A 15,799-nucleotide genomic window follows, 5' to 3' on the forward strand; every position below is an offset into this window, starting at 1 on the left:
ACCAAAGCAAAAAGGAACTATCAGGACTTCATCAAGATAAAAAGCTCTTTGCACAGCAAAGGAAACAGTCAACAAAACCAAAAGACAATGTACAGAATGGGAGAAGCTATTTGCAAATGTCTTATCAGATAAAGGGCTAGTATACAAAATCTATAAAGAACCTATCAAATAAAAAAATCCATTTAAAAAAATGAGGAGAATACATGTACAGACAGACATTTCTTCAAAGAAGACATATAAATGGCCAACAGACACATAAAAAAAATGATCCACATCACGTGGCATCAGGGAAATACAAATCAAAACCACAATGAGATGTCACCTCCCACAGGTCAGAATGGCTACAATTATCAACTCAGGAAACAACAAGTGTTGGCAAGGATGTAGAGAAAGGGGAGCCCTCTTACACTGCTAGTGGGAATGAAAGCTCATGTAGCCACTCTGGAAAACAGTATGGAGGTTCCTCAAAAAGTTAAAAATAGAACTACCCTGTGACCCAGCAATTGCAATACTAGGTATTTATCCAAATGATACAAACATAGTGATCCAAGGGGCACCTGCACCCCAATGTTTATAGCAGCAATGCCCATATTAACCAATGGATTGAGCCCAGACATCCACTAACAGATGAATGGATAAAGATGTGAGACAGACAGACAGACAGACAGATAGATAATGGAATATTGCTCAGCCATCAAAAATGAAATCTTGTCATTTACAATGACGTGAATAGAACTAGAGGGTATTACGCTGAGTGAAATAAGTCAACCAGAGAAAGACAAATACCATATGATTTCACTCATATGTGGAATTTAAGAAACAAGGATTATAGGGGAAGGGAGGAAAAATTAAAATAAGACAAAATCAGAGAGGGAGACAAACTATAAGAGAGGCTGAACTCTAGAAAACTAACTGAGGGTTGCTAGATGGGAGGTGTGTGCAGAGAAGGAATAAATGAGTCATGGGTATTAAGGAGGGCACTTGAAGTAATAAGCACTGGATGTTGTATGCAACTGATGAATCACTAAATATTACCTCTGAAACTAATAATATGTTAATTAAATTGAAATTAAGTTAAAAAAAATTAAAAGAGGACCATTACATATATATAGGAGTTAATTCTCCAAGACATAACAATCTTTAAGGTGTATGAACCTACAAACAGAGTGTCAAACCATGTGAGGCAAAAACTGATAGAACTGAAAGGAGAAATAGAATCCACTATTATAATTGGAGATTTCAATATCCCTCTATCAGAAACTGACAGATCCAGAAGACAAGAAATCAGTAGGGACAAAGTTGAACTCAAAAACACCATCAATAAACTGAAAACAATTGACATCTATAGACTACTTCGTCCAACAATGGAACACAGATTTTTCTCAGGAACACACATTCTTATCTAGTTCATGTGGAATAGTCACCATATGTCTGGGCCATAAAACAAACTGTAACAAATTTAAAAGAATAGGAATCAAGCACTATCTGCTCTCAGACCACAATAGAATTAAACTAGAAATGAGTAACAAAAAGATGGCTGGAAAACTCCAAATTATTTGGAGATTAAACAAAGCATTTCTAAGTTATACATGAATCAAAGAAGAAATCTCAAGATAATTTTTTAGACATTTTGAATGAAATGAAAATGAAATTTGTGGGATACAGGGAAAACCGTGCTTAGAGAGAAATTCATAGAATTGAATGCACATATTAGAAAAAAAGATTTAAAATCATAAATCAAAACTGTACTTTAGGAAACTAGAAAAAGGAAAGCAAATAAACCTAAAATAAACAGATGAAAGCAGAGATCAATGAAATTAGTAAGAGGAAATTAATAGAGAAAATCAATAAAGCCAAAAGCTGGTTCTGTGAAAAGAGCAGTGAAATTGATAAGCCTCTAGCCAGGCTAACTAAGAAAAAAAGGGGAGGCTGGGTGGCTCAGTCAGTTAAGCATCTGCCTTCAGCTCAGGTCATGATCTCAGTCAGTTAAGCATCTGCCTTCAGCTCAGGTCATGATCTCAGGATCCTGGATCAAGCCCTATATGGGACTCCCTGCTGAGCTTCCTTCTCTCGCTCCTGCTTGTGCTCACGTGCTCTCTCTCTCTCTCTCAAATAAATAAAATCTTTAAAGAAAAAAGAAAAAAAAAGGAGAGGACACACAAATGAATGGGGGACATCACTACAGATCTAATAATCAATAAAAGGACAATAAAGGAATATAACGAGCAACTCTATGCCCACAACTTCAATCTAAATGAAATGGACCAAATTCCCTGAGCGACAAAATCTGTCAAAATTCACACAAGAAGAAATGGACAATCTAAGTAGGGTTATATCTATTAAATAAATTGTTATCAATAATTGATAATTATTGTTATCAATAATTATCAATAATTATCTCCCAAAAGAGAAAGCACCAAACCTAGATGTGTTCACTATAATTTCTACCAAAGGAAGAAATTATATCAATTCTCTGAAATCTCTTCCAAAAGATAGAACCAGAGGTAATAGTAGCTCATTCCATGACATTAGCTTTACCCTAATACCAACACCAAAGACATTATAAGAAAACTGAAAACCAATATCTCTCATTAACTTAGATGCAAAAATCCTCAATAAAATATTAGCACATAGGGCAGCCCCGGTGGCTCAGCGGTTTAGTGCCACCGTCAGCCCTGGGGTGTGATCCTGCAGACCCGGGATCAAGTCCCATATCAGGCTTCCTGCATGGAGCCTGCTTCTCCCTCTGCCTGTGTCTCTGCCTCTCTCTCTCTCTCTCTCTCTCTCTGTGTTTGTCTCTCATGAATAAATAAATAAAATCTTTAAAAAATATATTAGCAAATATAATCCAACAATGTATAAAAAGATTTACATGCCACAATTAAGCAGTATTTATCCCAGATATGCAAGCCTGGTTCAATATTTGAAATCAATTAAAAATTAAAAAAAAATAATCCATCACATCAACAGACATATCTGATAAATGACTAATATCCAAAATATGCAAAGAACCCTTAAAACTCAACAATAATAAGTTGAACAACCCAATTTTAAAATGGACAAAAGACCCAAACAGACAGCTCACCAAAGAAGATATACAGATGGAAAATAAACATATGAAAAGACGTTCCACATCATATGTCATTAGGGAAATGTAAATTAAAACAATGACATACTGCTACATGCCTGTTAGAATGACCAAAATTGAAAACACAGACAACACCAAATGCTGGTGAGGATGTGGAGCAACAAGAGCTCTCATTCACTGCTGATGGGAATGCACAAGTATACAGCCACTTTGGAAGACAATCTGGCAGTTTCTTTCAAAACTAAACATGCTTTACCATATGAACTAGCATTACACTCCTTGGTATTTACCAAATAAGTCAAAAACGAGGCCCACACAATAGCAGCTTTATTCATAATTGCCAAAGCTGGGAAGCAACTAAGATGTCCTTCAGTAGGTGAATGAATATATAAACTGGTACATGCAGACACTGGATATTAGTCCTCATTGAAAAGAATGAGCTATCGAGCCATGAAAACATATAAAGGAGACTTAAATGCATATTACTAAGTGAAAAAAGCTAATCTGAAAATGTTACATGTTATAGGATTCCAACCATATGACATTATGGAAAAGGAGAACTATGGGGACAATAAAAAGATCAGTGGTTGCTAGGAGCTAGTGGGGAGGGAGTGGGGAATGAATAGATGGAGCCCGGAGGATTTCAGAGCAGTGAAACTGTTCTGTGTGTTATCGTTATAATGGTGTATCCATGTTGTTATACTTTTTGTCAAAACCCATAGAATATACAATACCCTAATGTAAGCTATGGACTTTATATGATAATGATGTTTTAATGCAGACTCATTGATTGTAACAAAGGTACCACTCTAGTGTGGAATTTTGATGGTGAGGGAGATTGGGGATATACGGGAAATCTCTGCACCTTCTGCTCAGATTTGCTGTAAACCTAATACTGCTCTTTGAAAGGCCTTTTTTTTTTTAACTACATTCTCCAATTTATTATAAATACAGCTCTAACTTGTTGCAAAAATATTAATGGCAAAAAAATTATTGGTTTGGTTTTCTTCTTTTATTGAAGTATAGTTGACACACAAAAAGTCTATTTTTCTAAATCTATCTCAATTTTTTTAATGCTACCACCAGACAACCAGCAGTTGCACCTCTTAACGTTTATCCCAGAGAAATAAAGACATGTCACACAAAAACCTATACACAGATGTCTATAGCAGTGTTTTTCATTATAGCCAAGAAACTTGAAACAGCCCAGATGCCCTTCAGTGGGTGAAGGTTAAACGGCTGAGCCACACCATGGAAGGTTACTCTGTAAGCAAAAGTAATAAGCTCTTGATAAGTGGAATAATACACGGGACAAGGAAACTGAAAGGTTACATATTGTGTGATTCCATCTGTATATAGAAATGGGAGACAGGTTAGTGGTTGCCAGTGGTGAAGGAGGCGAGGGAGTGAGAGAGAAGTCACTATAAAAGAGCAACGTGGCTCCAAAGAGCAACATGAAGATAGCACTGATAGAAATGTTCTGTGTCACTCTCAATATCCTGGTTGTGACATTATACTCTAGCTTTGCAAGATGTTACCTTTGGGGGACCTGAGTAAAGAATATCTGGGCTCTCTGTATAATTTCTTATAATTGCATGTAAATCTATAGAGTTATTCCAAATTTTAATTCAAAACACCACAAAAGGAGAGCTGGAGAGATCCAGAAATGGAACCAACATACAGCACCCTAAAGTCATGGTGGCAGGGAAACGCAAAATGCCATGTGGAGGTGTTACGAACCACAAGCCACCGATGCTACGTCACCTTCCCTTCCCCTGTCCAAAGAACTGTATGAAGCCTGTTCTCCCTCAAGGCTGTGAGAAGCTTTGGGGGGGAGGGGTGGATTGTACAAACAATTGCTTTTAAAGGAGGCAGACAGAGAATATGTTCTATGTCAATTCAGAGGAAGGGCAGACATCTGTGGGCTACAGGCACCAATGTGCCAAGGTGTCTAATGTGAGGTCAGCTTTGAAAAATGAGCACCAGCTATGGAAGTGGGGAAAGGGGCTGGAGAGGACGGGAAATGAACTTGACACCCTGGTGGAACCATGGATCCCAGACAGAGTGGCTTCCTGGGGCATGCCCGGCCCAGCACCAGCTGTCTCTAAACCCCACCTTCTTCTTCAACCCTTCCTTAAACTGTCTTCCATACTTCAGTGGTAGAAGCCATTTCTACCCTAAGTTAGCTCAAAATAATGTTTTGTCCTTTGCAAATAAAAAATGTACTGGCCCAGATATCAAAGCTTGGGCCTGGCATGTAAACACCATTAACTAAATGGTTGTCACTAAGAACATACTGAATCTGGCCTTCAGTTGCCCTCAAGCCACAGGACCAGCTTCAAGACAGGGAGGCAGTGGTACGATTACGACGGTAGTCACTTCTGCGTGATGCAAAGAAATCGCCTTCCTCTTTCTGTACTGATTTCATCCTCTATAAAACAGAAATGATAGCAAGTATAAGGTTCGTATATTGATGCCCATAAGTTCCCTCCCCTTCAAGAATCAATTTGAACGCCAACTATGTACACGCACAAAGTCTGTCCTCACTCATCTTCACATACCTTTTCCCTCCTCTCAACAACTATGAACTTTATTTGAAACACGCTCATAACTTTTTATTTTGCGTTATAAGTAGATGAACATTCTGATAGTCCCTATTAAGTTATAAATTCCCTAAGGAATTTGTTTGTTGTATCTTTGATATGATGCAGATAAAGTGGGGAGTGAATATTTGTGGAAAGAATTCATCAAGGACAAATTGAGACAATATGCTCAAGATATGAGGAAGCCTTTTTCAAAGTATAAACCATAGATTACAAAATGTAAATGTACTGCATATATATATATATATAGTCAATTTACACAGCTGCTTTGGGCTGGGGGGGTCAGTGGGGGCTGGTTTTATAGATAGATAGATAGATAGATAGATAGATAGATAGATAGATAGATAGATAGAGATAGTCTGGTTATCCCTCCCCAACCACTTACTAATTGTGTGGTCTGGACCTAGTACCTTAACGTCCTTGGGCCTCTCACAAAGCAAGGCTCTATGGACAAGGATCATGGGGAAAGTGCAGTTGCATTCTGTTTGCTTTGTTTTTAATTTCTACCACTCCTAATTGCAAAGTAACGAAAATGAAATTTGGATACAATAAAACCCCTGTTCCCTAGGCATATAAAGATAAAAGTGAGAAATCGGAAATCATATAGAGGAAATGGGGGAAGATAAGTTCAATGGAACCACAGGTGACTATAGGTCACTGCAATTAGGCTCTACATTTAGTGCTAAGCTTCCTGGTAGCCAAGGCAAAAAGCAAAGCACAATAATGTTCTTAGTTTGCTCTGTCAGGAAAAAAAAAAAATCACACAGATAACAGGAAAGACAAACCCTTTCCCGGAGCAGCCTTTTGCAAGAATTATGGTGTAATTCCTTTTAAAAGTCTGATGAATAACTGTGGGTGACATCTTCAGCTGCCCCCTCCCTGAACCACAAGGTTGCAGGAGAGCCTCAAATCCAGAGAGGCCCTGCTTCTGGGAGAGGATCGGCAAGGGCTCCAGTAAAGAACCAGCCCCCACTGACCCCCAGCCCAAAGCAGCTGTGTAAATTGACCAGTCACATCATTATTTAATGCTGTCTGATTGGGTGTAGGAAAATGCCTGCCTAAAACAACTATTTTCCATTTGGCATAAGGTTGGGCTGTTCACTCGGACAATTATTTGCCATTGGATTAACTCTAGTAAAACAGATCATGTCTCCTGAGTGTAAAGCAAATGCCATGATAATAAACCATGATAATAGCACTGGTTTCCTGTTTACTGTGGCAGAAAGGCATGGGCCAAATGCATCTAGAAAGTCATCAATTGTTTGCAAGTTAAAGGGAAGAAAGTTGCAAAAAGAGAGAGAGTTAGGGAAGTGGGAGGCTGAGGACCCAGCCACACAGCCAGGGCTTTTTGAATCTAGGGGATGGTGTACCTGGACTCCCCTTGTTCTATTCTCTCTGCTTTTATGTGTTTGAAAACACCCATATTTTTTCTTTAAAAAAAAAAAAATTAAGCCTAAGAGCATTGCAACTGATACTGCAAGATCCTGGCTATGAAAAGTGATTTGAACAGGATGGTAAAGCAGGACCCAGGGGTTACCAACTATTTGCTGCCGCCATGTGACTCATCAGCTCCAGGAGGCTCCCAGCAGCTTTCTTGAGCTTACACACTGGCCTTGTCTCAGTCCTGGCTGAAGGCACCCGGGGACCCAGTGGACTTTGAATGCCTCTAGAAGCATCTCAAACAATGAGCCGTTTGTTCCCATCTGTGGCTAGGCCTTGGAGAGCTGGTCTCAACTCCCCTCAATGCTTGCAACAAGCAACTCCGACCCTCCATGGAGGTTGGGAGGGGGAAGTGGGGCACTAGCCCTGCCTGGAGGGGGTAGGGAGAGCGTGGTGTTGGCCCCAGGGGCTGGTGACTGTGGGATGGGAAGAAGAAGAAAGGAGCAGAAACCCGAGGAGGGGAGGGATAACTTTCCTGTCAACTCAAGACCTCTCCACCTGCAGGCCTGCCGAAGCTTCAGAATCTAGAGGAGTGGCCCACAGAGAAGGAGCATGGAGCAGCAGAGCCGGAAACAGCTGAGGCTTCAAGGGCTGGAGGTAAATGGTGGCGACCTGGGGGCTTTGGCAGCACTTATTGGTAAACTATTGTGACCTGGGAGTGAGAAACTCCATAGAAGTGGGTGAACTCTGGGCAGGCTCCTCTCTCAGAGCCTGAAGCAGAGCCCGGAGTCTGGGTTCTCTGATACAATCTCAGGCCTACGGATTAGCCCAAGGAGGGAGTGTGGCAGGCAGCTACGAAGGCAGGCAACTAGGAGGGAAGTTCTGATCTGACCCCTCTGAACTCAGCAACCCTTGCTCCCGAGCAGCAGCCAGCTTCGCTCATCCTCCCTTTGAAGAAAGCAGAAAAAGAAAGTGCTTTGATTTTCCTAAAACAAACACTATGTTGAGTAAAGAGATAAGCCCAGCCTTGGGTTGGCTCAGGCTCCCCTGTGCAAGGGAAGTCACACTTCATATTTCCAACATGAAAGCCCAAGAAGGGCTGGGCTTAGTGCAGGCTGAAAGCTGGAGAGGCCACCGGCCCCACTTTTCTTCTGCAGAGAGAGGCCTATTAGGCCAAGGGAGAGTCTGCTGTGATCCAGCAATGGTGGTAACTGAGGGCACATTTCTCTGGCCGCTGGGCCTGAAGATCCAGAGCCAACAAGATCCATCAAGGAAAGAGCTCTGTCCAACAGGGACCTTAGTGGCTAGTGGTCAAGGAGGGGCCACCTCCCAACCCTGGGGGGTTGGAAAAGTGACCTTGTTGGAAGAGGAACATTTTCCATGGAGAATTTGCCTGAGTAACACAAGATGGGAGAGACAGGGAGCAACATTTGTGGCCCCAGGGCAACAGGAGGACTCCCCGCCCTTCCATACCTAAGTGCTCCCAACTGCTCTCTGCATTCACACCTCCGTGCGTTCTTGGGGTGATAGTAAGAACAGCCAGGCACTCAGTGTTCTAAGTGCTTTTCACATGTTATCTCACTTAGCCTCACTTAATTTGTTCACTCAGCAAACCTAGCAGGCAGGTACTATCATCATCTCTGTTTACAGATAAGGATACCAAAGCACAGGGAGCAGCAACAATTGCCAAGGTCACACCTAGTTCACAAGGAGCGAACTGGGCTTAGAACCTGGATCTTTGGTTCCGGAGCCTGAGCTAAATTATTATACCTCAGTTCTCTCTCACCACCACCACCAGCTGCAGGGCTTCCCCCAGGCCCTCTTAGACCACCCCCCCCCACCCCCACCCCCAGGTGTGATTCCCACCCTCAAGCCACTCACTTGAACTTCCTGGTTGCTTGTTTCCATTGATGACTGGTGTCACACCTGCAGGCAATGTTCACATGCCCTGGTCGGTTGCTCAGCCCTCTCAGCTCAGCTACGTGGGCCTCTGCTATATAGCCCTCAGGCCATACTCCTCCCAAATCCAGAGTTTCTGACACAAAGGCTATAAGTATATATTCCTCTCTCTCTCTCTCTCTCTCTCTCTCTCTCTCACAAAGAAGCCAAATCCACATGACTTCCCTCAAAAGAAAGAGTGGGGGGGGGGGGGAAGAAACGAACTGTTTTCCCTTTCTAGCCCAAATATTCTTTTTATTTTTTGTCAGGTTGACCTTGATAAGCCAATCTCTTCTGATTAAATGGAGGAGCCTGATGGCAACAGGCTCTGGTGTGTACACAGTGAGCAGATGCAGTCAGGATGGGCACACTCCCTAAGCACAAAGAATCTGGGGCATCTTAAGACCAAGAGAGCAAAGCCCCGGTGCCAGAACATCACGGTCACCATCTACTGAAAATGACCACAGTAGACTTGACCATGGACTGGCCAATAGGGGACCAACAAAATTGTATTCCAAGGCACAGGGGCAAGTGACAAGAATCTGCAGGAACTTCTCAGAAATAATCCATTCTACATGAAGGAAGTGCCAAAAGCCAGTCTTGTTAGGTTGGGACAATGATCTATGAAGCTATAACTTATCTCTGTGGTACAGCCATAGTCAAAGAAGATCTTAAAAACCAAAAAGAAATATTGAAAAAGAAATTTGTTAGCTCTTCCTACTTCCCTGCCCCCTTGTTGGGGAGAGGACACCCAGCAATCATAGGTATTTTTATCTACTTCTAGAGATATCCAGAATGAGCTGGAATATGCATGACGTAGTGACACTTTTTTTTTTGTGTGACACTTCTTTTAAGTAATTTTCCCTGAATTTATTCTTCTTGAACTGCCTTCTAAATGTACTTTTCTAAAGAGATTTTATTGCAAAAGAGAGGTTAAATAATAACAAGAATTGTTGTCACATATAGAATTCTTTCCTCCTTAGCCGGTCACAAGACTCGTGTGACTTTGGGTTGTTTTGCAGACGAAGCCACGTCTGTCTATTGTTAGGTTACTCACAGGTCAGCATTGACCTAACTACCTTTGTTCCTCTGCAGATTTTAGCATGGCACCTTTCATACGCAGTAGACTCTCTATTCAACTGGACCAGATTCAATTAACAGCATGCTAGGATTACTATCCTAGCATCTTTACGCCAAGTTGCAATGAGAGTGGGTTTTTTTTACCATAGGAATAAAAGTAGCCAATATCTATTGGTCTTAATAGGTGCCAAGCACTGAGCCTAATGTTTTATATTCATTGTCTAATGTGACTGTCATAAAAATCTTATTATATTCCCCCATTACAAATAAAGCTCCCAAGATGTAGAGAAGCTGTTACAAAGGGGCAAAGCCAGAATTTGAGCCTATATTCAAATCATGAATCCAATAATCTGACTGTAGAGTGTGTGTTCTTTATATTTAAGCTAATACCAAAAATTTATAAAAAATTAATGAGGTTCAAACAATAGATAAATGGGAAAAAAAAATTCTCCCATAATCCATTCCTGCATAGCTACACCCCCTTCCTCACAAAGTCTACCTCTTTCTTACAAATTTCCACTGTTAAATATTTGATGTAAATCCTCCCAAAAAAACATATGCACATATGTATCATATATACATTATTTATTTTCAAAATGGAATCATACTCATTATACTGATCTTCAATATTACTTTTAACAATATTGGATACTTTTCCATATGAGTACATGTAGCCTGTTACAGGCTAAAAATTGTTTCCCCCAAAATTCATGTCGAAGTCCTAACCCCCAGTACCTCCAAAGGTCACTGTATTTAGAAATAGGAGTGATTAAGTTAAAATGTGGTCACTAGGGTCCCTAATCCAATATGCCGGGTGTCTTTATAAAGAGAAGAAAACAGGACACAGATTTGTACAGAAGAAAGACCCTGTGAAGGCACAAGGATAACAGTTCCAAGCCTTGAAGGGAAGCCTCAGAAGAAACCAAACCTACCAAATCCTTGAACTTGAACTTCTAGCCTCTGGAATTGTGAGAAAACTGCTTAAGACACCCCGTCTGTGGTACCTGTAATGGCAGCTCTAGAACACTAATACATAGTTTTATCATAGTTAAAAGCTGCCACATAGAATTCCATTTTTTTAAAATAGATTTGCTTATTTGAGAGGGGGAGAGGGGCAGAGGGAGAGAGCATCCCAAGCAGCCTCTGAGCTGAGCATGGAGCCCGATGCAGCACTCAACCTCACAACCCTGAGATCACGACCTGAACCAAAACTAAGAGTTGGATACCTGACTGCATCACCCAGGTTCTCCATGATTAGAATTCCATTTTATAAGTGTATCATAATTGGTTTAAATAGTTCCCTTTTTGATAGGCATCTAAGGCCTTCCTTCCTTCTTTCCTTCCCTCCCTCCCTTCCTTCTTTCTTCTTTTCCCCTTTCAATTACAAATAGTGCTGTAACTAACACTTCTACATATACTCTTGCACATTTATAAATGTCTGTTTCTATAGCTTAGTATCAACCAAGAAGAGTTCTCATATCAGATAAGAAGCATACTTTATAAGCCCCTATATATTGCCTGGAGGCTTTGAGTTTTGCACACATAGAGTCTGTTAAATAATTCCTCTAGTTTTGTTGTTTTGTTTTTTGATACTAAACTGGCTTCCTGCTCTCCCTTCTATGCTGTCTGTTACATTTTTTTTTTAATTTTTGACCTTTATCATAGGGAGCTAAAAAAGAAAAGAAAAAAGTCACATGCTTATCTTCAGAAAATGACAAAAACCCCTCAACCTTATGGAAGTCAGACAGCCTGTTCTGTCTCTAGCTTCTATTTGGGCTCTTCATCCTTAAACTTACAGAGACCACATTAAAGCATTTGGAATGCCCTGTGACCCTAATGGCCAATATGGCTATCCTTGCTAAATCCCTCCAGGAATCGTTGTGTGTAGAGAAAGGCAGCAGTGGTGTTGGAGAATTCGCCATAGTTGGGTTCAAAGAGTTCAACACATCAGTGCAGAGACTCATTTCTGGCACAAAGACATGAGTCTTCTTCTAGCCTCTCCTCTTTCTGTTACTTTAAAAAAAAAAAAAAAAGTTAATGCCTTATGACTTCAGAATGCTCTTCCCCTGTTTAGAAACCAGACTCACCATTGCCATGGCTTAGCGTAAAAGCCCAACTTTCTGGGCAGGAATTCAAGCCCTCCACAGTCTGGGTCTTATCTGCTTTTAGCCACCATAGCTTTCTGGCATAGTGCCTCTGCTTCAAGACAGCTTCTTCACTACCCTGCAGAGGTCACGGTTCTCCCTGCCTGATACCTATACTCAGGTTAATTATACGGTGTCTCCATTAGACCATGAGCTCTCTGAGTGCAGATTCTGTCTTGTATTCCATATTCCAGTTCGTATTCCATATTCTATATTCAGTATGTCTGGATTCAAGTGATAAAATGATAAATATTGAAAAAGGAAGGGGAGGAGAAAAAGGATAGGAAGGACACAGTGCCTACTCAAGGAGATGACCTTCCAATGCACCCACACGCACCATCTCCCAGCCATCTTCAGCTTCTACATTCAACCTGTGCCTTCCTTTTTTTTCTTAAGATTTTATTTATTTATTCATGAGAGAGACAGAGAGAGAGGCAGAGACACAGGCAGAGGGAGAAGCAGGCTCCACACAGGGAGCCTGACATGGGACTTGATCCCAGGTCTCCAGGATCATGCCCTGGGCTGAAGGCAACACCAAACCGCTTAGCCACCAGGGCTGCCCAACCTGTACCTTCCTCGTCCAGCTCAACTCCTCCTCTTCTACAAAACTTTCTGGACTACTCTGCACTATTTATTTATTTCCTGAATATATGCATAATCCCCCTGGACTGGATGATAGGCCCTTTAAGGGCAAGGACCATTCTTGGGCTTCTTCCTTATATGCCACAGCTCCAAGCACACACCGCAGTACAAAGATGTTGGACTGAACTGCAAACACTGTCTGACAATTAGCACATTCTCTTCTGATGCTTGGGAAAGCAGCTGAGACAGGAACTTGGTTGTTGAAAAATTCTGTGCGATCAGAGGTCCAGGAAGAATCATTTTCATTATTTCTAGCCCTAAAACCTATCAAGCTAGCTGTTACTTACCAACATTGATTTTCTTTTTCTTTTTCTTTTTTTAAGATTTTACTTATTTGAGAGAGAGAGAGAGAGAGAGAGAGCTTGAGCAGAGGGGTGGGGGAGAGGTAGAGGGAGAAGCAGATTCCCCATTGAGCAGAGAGGCTGATGAAGGTTCTATCCCAGGCCCCTGGGATCATGACCTGAGCCAAAGGCAGACGTTTAACTAACTGAGCCAGTGAGGCACCCTTTTCAGCAGTATTTTATTTATTTTATTTTATTTTATTTTATTTTATTTTATTTATTATTTAAATTCAATTTGCCAATATATAGTATAAAACTCAGTGCTCATCCCATCAAGTGCCCTCCTCAGTGCCCATCACCCCATCACCCCATCTCCCTACCCACCTCCCCTTTCGCAACCCTTTGCTCCCCAGAGTTAGGAGTCTCTCACGGTTTATCTCCCTCCCTAATTTTTCCCACTCAGTTCCCCTCCTTTCCCTTATAATCCCTTTCACTATTTCTTATATTCTGCATATGAGTGAAACCATATGATGACTGTCCTCCAATTGACTTATTTCACTCAGCATAATACCCTCCAGTTCCATCCACATCAAAGCAAATAGTGGGTATCCATCTTTTCTGAGGCTGCGTAATGTTCCATTGTGTATTTCTTCATCCATTCATCTGTCGAAGGACATCGTGGCTCCTTTCACAGTTTGGCTATTGTGGACATTGCTGCTATGAACATTGGGGTGCAAGTGTCCCAGCATTTCACTACATCAGTATCTTTGGGGCAAATACCCAGTAGTGCAATTGCTGGGTCATAGGGTAACTCTATTTTTAACTTCTTGAAGAGCCTCCACACTATTTTCCAGAGTGGCTGTACCAGTTTGCATTCCCACCAACAGTGCAAGAGGATTCCCTTTCTCCACATCCTCTCCAACATTTGTTGTTTCCTGTCTTGTTAATTTTAGCCATTTTCACTAGTGTGAGGTGGTATCTCATGGACTTTCTTCACAGAGTTGGAATAAATAATCTTAATATTTGTATGGAATCAGAAAAGACCCTGAATAGCCAGAAGAATATTGAAAAAAGAAAAACAATACTGGGGCATCACAATGCAAGATTTTAAGCTGTATTACAAAGCTGTGATCATCAAGACAGTATGATACTGGCACAAAAACAGACACATAGGTCAATGGAACAGAATAGAGAACCCAGAAATGGGCACTCAACTCTATGATCACCTAATATTCGACAAAGCAGGTAAGAATATCCACTGGAAAGAGGATAATCTCTTCAATAAATGGTGGTGGGAAAATTGGACAGCCACATGCAGAAGAATGAAACTAGACCATTCCCTTACAGCATACACAAAGATAAACTCAAAATGGTTGAAAGATCTAAATGTGAGACAAGAATCCATCAAAATCCTAGAGGAGAACACAGGCAACACTTTTTTTAACTTGGCCATAGCAACTTCTTGCAAGATACATCTATGAAGACAAAAAATAACTATTGGGACTTCATCCAGATAAAAAGCTTCAGAACAGCAAAAGAAACAGTCAACAAAACTAAAAGAAGCCTACAGAATGGGAGAAGATATTTGCAAATGACCTATCAGATAAAGGGCTAGTATCCAAGGTCTATAAAGAACTTACCAAACTCAACACCCAAGAAATAAACAATCCAGTCATGAAATGGGCAGGAGACATGAACAGAAATTTCTCCAAAGAAGACATGAAAATGGCCAACAGACACATGAAAAAATGCTCCACATCACTCGCCATCAGGGAAATACAAATCAAAACCAACGTTGGTTTTCTAATCTGCAAAATGACAATGATCCTGGAACCCACTTCATCAAGCTGCTCTGAAGATAACATATAACATAAAAATACTCATAACCTATAAACATACACAACATACACAACATATAAGGATTTAATTATACCAGGGTGGGACATAGAAAACCCTCCATCATTATCCACAACAGTCTTATTATTACCCCACCTTCCAAAAGGTCCAGATTTCTTTCCCCAAGGCCCAGCACAAAGAGAATGCAGTGATGAGAGCTACCCACTGGGCGGCAGTGCAGAGTTCAAAACAGATTTTGGTGTCTAGACATGGGCATGATAAATATAGGGAAGAAATGGAAATATTTCAGTGTCACGTTCCTACACCCTGACATCCAAAACTACATTAAAAGTCAAGAAAGACTAAGGAAACCACAGAGGCAATAATAAGCCTCTATATTGAGATTTCTCAAATATTTATTCCCCTTTCAAAGGCTGCCTACAGATAGAAAAGAAGGTAGGCATGTTTTGGGTGGAAAGGTCCAAAAGAAGTGAAGAATTATGAAAATTTCCAAAGTATAAAGCCAGAAGATACTTCTCCTTTTGTTTCAGAAGAAATGATGGACAAAACACTTTTGAAAGTCTCCCTGAAGCTGAGTTTTTCAATCTATGGAATTGACGAGTCTTAGAGCTTGAAATGAACCATGTCATTAATGATCGAGTCCGATACCTCATCTAACAAATGAAAAAAAAAATGGGACACAAAGAGAAAAAAAGTCACTTGCAGAAGGTCACTGAGCCCAGTGGTAGTCAAGACAGAAGTCTGGGTCTCCTGACACCCAGGGCCACGTAGAAAGAGGTAGCTTTT

The 15,799-nt window shown here is 40.9% G+C and overlaps 1 long non-coding RNA gene across 1 annotated transcript; it reads right to left on the minus strand.

Annotated features, from left to right (window-relative positions):
- Positions 1–4,084: 4,084 nt before the first annotated feature.
- On the minus strand, positions 4,085–13,247 carry LOC118354777 (uncharacterized). Its single transcript, XR_004815861.2, has 3 exons — positions 12,177–13,247; positions 8,953–12,102; positions 4,085–5,519 (listed from the first exon to the last, which is right to left on the minus strand). It is a non-coding gene; the product is annotated as an uncharacterized LOC118354777 (long non-coding RNA).
- Between the last annotated feature and the right edge of the window lie 2,552 nt (positions 13,248–15,799).

Source organism: Canis lupus, chromosome 5, assembly GCF_003254725.2.
Source record: "Canis lupus dingo isolate Sandy chromosome 5, ASM325472v2, whole genome shotgun sequence".
NCBI classification, from domain to species: Eukaryota; Metazoa; Chordata; class Mammalia; order Carnivora; family Canidae; genus Canis; species Canis lupus.